The sequence below is a fragment of the Sebastes umbrosus genome, chromosome 5 (assembly GCF_015220745.1).
Source record: "Sebastes umbrosus isolate fSebUmb1 chromosome 5, fSebUmb1.pri, whole genome shotgun sequence".
In the NCBI taxonomy this organism is placed as follows: domain Eukaryota; kingdom Metazoa; phylum Chordata; class Actinopteri; order Perciformes; family Sebastidae; genus Sebastes; species Sebastes umbrosus.
In genome coordinates this window covers 25,467,384-25,476,424 of record NC_051273.1, presented here as the reverse complement: position 1 = coordinate 25,476,424, position 9,041 = coordinate 25,467,384, and positions in this window count along the sequence as shown.

Sequence of the window (9,041 nt, the reverse complement as noted above, 5' to 3'; positions counted from 1 at the left end):
AGTCATTTTGTTTTGTTTTATTTTATTCTATTTTATTTTAGTTATTTTGTTTTGTTTTGTTTTGTTTTATTTCACTTTTGTTTTATTTTATCTTTATTCATTTATTTAATATTCATTTTTGTTTTCTATACGATTGATTAGTCTATAGATAAACTGATTAATTTAGTCTATAAAATGTCAGAAAATACAAAAAAAATGTTAGTGTGGTCTTTAAATTGGTTGTTTTATTAATTTATCAATCAATTATTTTTGATTTGAGAATTTGGAATCAGCAGTATTTTTACTTGATAAAAAGCTAGGGTGATTTATCAGCCATTCTATCAATTGTCAGCAGTAATACACTGCTAAAACAACTAATTGTCAATTATCTGTTTTGTCCATAAGAAAACAAATAGTGAATTAAATTAAAGGGTACTTCAACAATTTAATATTGCAATTGCATAAAGATATGGGGTTAAAAAAACGGGTGTTAAAAGGTGCTAAATACGGGATTGGGAGCTCTCCTAGTGCGTCTCAACTGCTCTCAACATGGCAACAGAAAGCCAGCAGTTTACAGCTAACTATACTAACAGAGCTAACAGTGCAAACAATGACGAAACTGCTGGGTGCTATGCTTCTGCAACGGCGGGACGGCTCTATATCTTTACGTAGCAAATAGTTGTTTGCTGCTATATTAATGTTATGGATATCAAATTCAGCACCTTTGAAAAAAGAAAGATTGAAATGGATGCAGCAGAGGCGGAGATATCCCGACTTTTAGTCCCTTTTATCGGTCACGCTCCAAAAACCCTTTATGCTCCACTTCCCATAATGCAACTTGGTAGCATCTTTCATTAGACCCTCCCTGCCTGATAAGCACTCACATATTTTAAACTCTGTGTCGACAGTTTGTAATGCAGGTTTTCTGTTTGTAGTCTGCTGACGGGGAACTGAAGCCGTTATCTATGCTATGCACCAGACTCCATTGACAAAAACAGTAATTTGACCTCTCAGAACACAGGAGTTGCTGGTCTATCGCTGTCTCGACCAGTTAGTTTGTTTGTGTTATTGTGTGACTTTGTTGAATCTGAACTAACCATTTAAAACACCAATCAATGGAGTTTGGTGGCTTTGAAGAGAGCATAGATAACGGCTTCCCTGTCGGAAAGGGCTGTCTGACAGCGAGGTAAAGTGGTGAAAATATTCTAAATATAGCGTACATTTAAACTGGTATTGTTTTTTTTAGTCCACAGCAGTACATTGCTTTGCTCCCGTGCTGGTACTCCTGTCTGTTTCTCCAAAATCCGTCTACTGTAGGTAATACACTGACTATGGAGAAGTACCTCATACAACCCCACTTCAAACAATCCAAACTATCCCTTCAACACTCAACAGACTGTTGGGCTCTCTTGACATTTTGTAGACTAAAGAACTAATTATTTAATTTGCAGGTATTCTGCACAAACCAACAATTAGCTGACCATAACGAAAAGGTAAGTGTCCCCTTAGTGGAGCTCAGCACGGGCCCCCGGGGGCCCTCGGGACGCTCTCATTCATCACCGGCTTTGTTCGTGTGCTTTCACAACAATCTCCAGGCAATTATCTCCTTAGCATTTACATATGAACAAAAAAAAAAAGGAAAACAACAAACAATTATGATTAACGCACTTCAAAAGGAATGGGAAAAGGAGAGAGGAATAAAATGTATTCACAGAAAAACAAGTATAACACAATAACAGGGATGGGGGAGTTTCATTGTCGAGCAGACGTTTGATATGCGCCGTAATGAGAAATGTGTTGATTGACGTGTTCTCACAGGTTCAGTCATGAATACTTTTGATTGGTGGGGAAACAATAACATGTGCTGGTATAGCTTGTGATGGGCTCCTGATACAAAACATTCTAGGACTTTCTATTTCATTCCCGTCTGTATTAATATAGGTTTGAGGGGCACGGTGGATGCAGCTGACTCACACTGCTTTAATTGTCATTATGTGCTTACTGATGGATAATGTGCTCACTGTAATAACTAACATTTTCATACACATTCTTTGTCACCAAAATAGGCATGAAAATAGCTCCAGTTCTGTACATCTGATGGTCTATTTCCAGCCTTGTTGATGAGATAAAATCTTTCTTTTTGTTCAGCTCATGTGTTGACAGGATGCTTCAGATGAACACAAGGTTTGATCTCTCTCATCCAGCATGTGTTTGCCTCCTCATGTTTTTGGACGGCGCTGACAGGACTTTTGTATCCACAGCACGGTTTGTGAACCTCGGAGGACCTTCTCTCTGCTCGCTGCTTCAGATCAGAGAAGTGTGGATTTTCATGTGGGTGCACGTGCGCTACACATACACACACACACACACACACACACACACAATCAGGCGGAGAACAGAGAGCGACTGCGCTCAGAAAATGTTCCCAGTAAACGAGGCCGGCTGCACCGCTAATGGAACTGATGGCCTTCGTGTCGTTCAGCCGCTATAGAGAGAGGCAAATAATAATGAATAATGCATCGCTTCCGTACCGCAGAGAAAATAACCCTCCAGTTAAGAAGCATGGTGACATTTGGCACAAGCTTCTGAAGCATCGAGGTTAGGAACAGCTTGTCTTTTGCACCTTATCAGAGTTGGTAGAAGTTCGAGGGACTGGGTGTGTCGGGTTGGCAGCAAAATACTAAATGAGTCTCAGCCTTTTGAATGTATTGCTCCTTTCCTACAGGACAAAAAAAACACTAACATCTTGCTTTTGTCTTTAGTGGGAAAGGTTACAATTGTTATTAACTACCGGAACAAATGACTCTGCACTAGTGTTTATCGGCTCCAGCTCCGATCGCCAGTGATAGAAACATGTCAGCTGGGTGGACATGCTAATTTTTGCTCAATAGAGAGGTGAAGTCCCGCCCCTTCTGGTGGACCACCATGGGATCTTATATTTTTTGCAAGTCAAGAAAGTCGCAGTTTGTCGTAGGTTTATCGCGGTATCATTTATTTGATCGACGGTTTGAGTGCTCGAAAATAATCCCTTTATTCACTGAGTTAGATGTGAAAAGAAACAGATGTTATATGCGCTCATCAAAGCCACCAGACTCCATTGACAGAAACAGTAATTTTACCTCGCTGATCTTCTTTATTCAAACTCGACAGAAACCAAATAAAACTCATCAAAGCCATCTTTATTAGTCTTTCCACTGTTCCAACAATCGGCAACTCTGGTTTGGTTAAAATAAACCCATAATTCAGAGAGTTAGATGTAAAAAGGAACACCCGATATACAGTATGTGCTGCTCAAAGCCACCAGACTCCATTGACAGAAACAGTAATTTTACCTCACTGATCGTTGTAAAACACACCGTAATCAAACTCGCTAGAAACCAAATAAAACACATCAAAACCATCTTAATTAGTCTTTCCACTGTTCCAACAATCGCCAACTCTGGTTTGGTCCAAATAAACCCTTAATTCAGTTAGATGTGAAAAGAAACAACCGTATATAACAGTATATAATAGTTTATCGCCTACTTTTAGCGGGTTTTCCCGTGTTTAAAAAACCTGCATACACACGCTAATTTTGGTGGAAATATGTGTAGTCTATGTTTTGTTTCCATAGCAGGAAGAAGCTCTTGTCTAACTTATTATCTAGGGAGGTTTCTTGGCACTAAACTGACACAGTTGGCAAACGAAGAAAAGAAGAAGATGTACAGAGTGAGCTGAAATATTGGCAAAGTGTTATAGAAATATAATAGCACTGTGGGGAGAACCATACCTGCGGTCACCAGATCTGTTGAATATAGGACACTTTAGGAGCAGTCTGTTCATGTCAGAGTCATTACCACATTCCTCCAGCAGCACATAGAAGCTCTGCATTATTAAACTTTATTGGTATCTTAACCTCCGATCCTGATTAACTCGTCCAGTCGGACGAAACCTCCCGTTAGAGTCATTGTTCTGGTCGTGTTACGTTGCACTCATTGGGGCTCCCCGAACAGTACGACCTTATAAAATAAACATGGCCTGTGTTTCTTCAAAGGGGACATGAGGATAAAAACAATACGAGGGTCTGGCGAGGACAGAGAGAACAGGAAGGAGACGAGTGAAATATTAGTTGCGCACACAAGCTTTGGCACGCTTATCGGCGCTGCACACACTGTTCCAAACAGACTCTCATTTACATGTACGGTAGCGCTGTTCCTTCTATAAACAGAGGAGCACGGCATGTTGGGTACTCTGTGGATGGGCAACAGGCTCATTGGCATGCTGGGCATCTATCTAATGTGTCATCAGCGGCTGAACAGGGAACACGGACAATTAATACGAGGAAAGGTACGCTGTGGGACGCATCCAATGTTCTAAATGACACAAATAAACACTTGATTATTCTGTTATTTCTTAGATGAGTCGATTAATGTTTAGTGTGTTCGAGGTTTCATGTTTCGTTGTCTTACAACATTGAGTCATTTAATGTGGCTTTTTTAGACTGATCAACAGGAAAAGAATGTGAAAGGGAAAACAGATCCCTAGAAAGTGATCTATATTAATTACAAATATAGAATAGAACATGTGGTTTTCGAAGGGGTCCCCAGCAAGTTATTTTCACTATAATTCCCTCCATAAGTAACACAATGGACAGAATATATGATTATTTTGGTCATGGGTTTCACACACTTTCTGTAATAAAACATTGAAAAGCAAAACTCTTATCAGATGGGGGTCCGTGGTCTAATTTGTGTTATAGTTTAGGGATCCTTAATGTGAAAACGTTTGTGAATCACTGGATGGAAATAGAAAATAATTATCAAGTCAGTATTTGGTAGATGCACCTTTGGCAGCTTGAGTCAGCGTGTATATGGTTTCTATCAACCCATCACCTTTCCCCATTCTTCTCTGTTAAACTTCTGAAGCTGTATGAGGATTGTGTAACTCATTGTAAGGTAATGAAAACACACGATTCTTATTATCAGGTGAGTATACACTAAAGAAAACATACTTATTAATATTATATTACATTTCTGCCAATAGATCCCCCACATAGTTAAACACTGATCCTTTAAATTAGGTGAGATTTTCTGAATCTCACAAATCATCGTTACATGAGATTGGCACGGGTTACCATGGTTTCGCGTCTGCAACCGGCAAGGAGGCTCTCAGGAAGTGATGTCATTCACAAACACTGCAAAAGGAAATAAACTGGGATACATTTGGAACGTTTTGGGACATTTGTATGTAAGAACATTGAGTTATATATTGACTGGAAATTGTCCAATTGCTTGTGTCCAAATATAGCGGGCAAGTAAAGTTGATTGTGGTTCTGATTAATTCATGTTCATGTCAGAACAGACACTCAAATAACACATTACAAAATAACAAAAGCCTAAAAATATCACACACTCATCCAGAAATGTTCATATCCCAAAATGCACCTGTGTTCTGCTCCACAACCACTTTGAGTCAGTGAGACGGTGACGACGGCACAATAGCAGCATTGTTCTCATTACACACAAAGCAGAGAGCAGCAGCACTGAGAGCGTCTAATACATGAGGCAGCCCTGGAAACTCTATCCTGTATGCATAAATACATGCATGTGAGTGAGTGCTGGTTATTGTGTAGGTTACTCATAATGCAGTCAAACTGATGATGTACAGTAGGAAATGTAAAGGGGGTCACACATGATGTTTATGTAACGGTGCACTTATCCAAACAGTCAGGTTGATGACGGGAGGTCAGAGGATAATCGTGTCAGTTAGGTTACATAAAGCTCTGGCCTAGTTTCTATCATCATCTCACATGATATTATATTTGTTATATGGATAATAAAAGGTGGCTCTTAATTTAGAACTGAGAGACTCTAATGAAACATGAGAGAACCACGTGTAGTGCTAAAATATACCAGAAATGCCATTCAGAGGACGCCCCTCTACCACACACACACGCGAATATACCATGTCCTGTCCTCTGCATATTTCCCTCGTCTCTATAGCGGCTCCAGATTCCTGGGCTCGCTGCTCGCTAGCATCTTGTCCTGATCACGGCCAACAACAATAGATGTGTTTGTGTAACTGGATGTCTACAGTGGAGGCCGGGATGGCTGCAGAAAGCACCGGAGCTTGACCCACTTTCCAGTCCTGTGAACCGCATTAATTCATTCTGCCAGGTGCTGGAGAAGCTGGAGGTCTGCTAAGTTGTAACGTATACAGATTCTCTTCTTACATATCTGCCTTTACACACGGCAGGATAAAGCTTGAGATGTTGACGGTGAAGGACCTTCAGAGGTTTTGTTGTTCAGCTACTGTATGTCTCAAAGAAATGCAAAGAGTTTATCTGGATAAAGAAATGCATCATTACAGCATCCAGCAGCAGTGTTACTCAACAGATGATTTCACAGCTGTAAACATTCCAGATGTGTCTCAGTTTATTTCCTGTTGCAAGCGTCTGTTGATGAAACGGTCTATCGCAACTACTGTACCCGTAACTTGATTTTCGTTACTCGGCTCAACTCCATCAAATGTGCCTTTAAACAACTCAAAAATCATTCTCGCGTCAAATGACACACATTAACATGATACAGCTATAGTTTCCACCATTACTGGATAGGTATATTAAAAAGGTTCAGATGTTATACTTCACACGCCAGTATCCATGCACATGCATGACGGTTGGTCCGCATGTCCTCTATGTTTTCCCATAGCAAAATATAACATCAGGTCACATTGATTTGGCATATAACTATTATAATCCAGTCGTCGATTCTAGTTAAACTGTGTAAATCCACGATGATCTGTTTCCATTAACTCAGTATTTAATACATAATAGAAATAGAAAATGAGACATTTCCATCCACCTGTTTTTACCAAAATCTTGGTGGTAGCATCAGAGAGTTGAAGTATCATGAAAATGTCTTTTTTACGCTTGGCTGAAGTGGAAAAGTTTGTGTATTGATAAAAACTAAATGTGACAAAATGCAATGGAAACAGACTTAGTGAATAAATCAAGAAGTAGTCTACTTTTGAGCCGCCTGACCGGGGAGGACCGATCAACTGCTCATGACCGGCCATCAGACGTTTGGATGAATATCTGGCATGTCAGAAATTTTGGTCGGCTGTCTCGCACAGTTGAAGCAGAGATACGAGTCGATTCAGTGACTTTTTTCTCACTGCGCCTGCGCAAAGAGGCAAACAGATTGGAGCGTTTAAAAGGGCCATGGTGACACTAAATGTCATGTGGATGGAAAATTTGAGGTCCAGGTTGGTCGAGCTGTGGTGCCAGCATGCGTGCCCGTTTGATGTTTCCTCCTCCTCATGAAGCAGAAGTTGCTGTGTTAGCACTATTGTGAACCGTACTGGTGTAACGTTACAGACCTCCGCTAGCAAACAAACTTCTACCTGCCTCGAAGCTTTCAACAATAGATAATTGTCAACAGACAGAACTGTTTGCACAAGCCAACGAGCCGTTTTATTAAAAACTTTTAACCTGAGAAAAACGCGAAAACCAAATTAAGGTAGCATGGTCACTTCAGGGTCAAACTTCACCCTCTTGCCTTCATGATAGAATGACAACCACCCCCCCATGACATGAATACACCTATAGAACGACAAGACCTTCAGCTTTCCAATGGTGCATTTATCTTTAGCAGTAGAAATGACAGAGATATCGTTGGATAAAGTTCAGGATTGATATATGAGTTGGAATTAAACAACAACATTCCTAAAATCGCACAATGTATTCCCAGATTAACACGCACTGGAGTCTGTCAACTGAACGCAGAAGGACCAAACTGATATCAACCCTCTCACTTCCGGTACGACAGCAAGTAAAGTGTTACAAAGAGGACAGACGCTGTAGAGAGAGGCGACCTTGAGAATCTGCAGGGAGATTTGTCTCAGTCTGCCTCTGACTCAGAGATATAAACGTTGAATCTGAAATTGTAATCTCTTACAGTATATTACTGAACTGTAATGCATTGCTAAGCAATACATTACTGTGGCTTCAAATCCCCAAAAGTTCCTCCTCCACTGCTGATGTTCACTTCAGTGAGCCGGGAGGAAATTTGTGGATTTGGAGGCGCTTTAACAAAATCTAGGAATCTACCTTCAAACACATACTGTACATGCATAGTGAACACATTCCTTCTCTGAGTTCTGCAGGGACCAAACACATTTGCTAAATGTACTTTTTGAATGTAATATTAGTGCACAGAAATCTTCTTTCCTCCTCCTCTCTGACGCAGCTGCATTTAGAAGTGAACACATTAAAATAGTCACTGCTCACCTTGAATCTCTTTTGTGAGTCAAACCAGCGTAATCTGCAACAGAGAGAGAAGAAGCATTGCAAATATCATCATGCAGGCACCGTCTTTATGATTATACATATACATATATGTACGTGTGATGTATTATTTATTATACATCAAGCTACTAGTGTATAGTGTATAAATTAGTTGAAATCAGCTGCAACATTAAAGTGATGAACACATTAATGCATCAATAATTATAATCAGTAATATAAAATATATGATCATTCTGCATAATGAATAATTTTAATTTTGGTAATTTAAGTATATTTTGATGCTAACACTTTTGAAATTTTACTTCAGTAACATTTTGATTGCAGGGCTTTACTTAAGTAAAATATGTGAGTGCATCCTCCACCAATGTATATTACTAACATCTCATACTGCAGAAGGTTCAGCTTCTTCCTTTCTGCAGTTAGAGGCCTTAAGGTGTTTTTTCAGTCACCTATGTGCGATGTGTGAAGCATTATGAAGAGCCGTCTCTCTATTCAGTCGAGTGGCACATGATGCTGCGGTCCTCCCTCCTCTGAGGTGTCTGACGCACATCTTTCTCATTGTACCTGCTGCCAATTTTCACATCAGTACAGTGCGTTCCCTTCAAGAACACTGACACATATCTGCCATTATTGCCCCAGAGCAGGCTGTTTTTTCTTCTTCTTTTCACTCTGTGGCGACCTAATGAGCCACCTACACCGCAACACCTCCCTGCAGCAGCAGCAGCATTACGAACATAATGTGATCCTGAGAGCCGGGCCGGGAGGGAAACAGTGA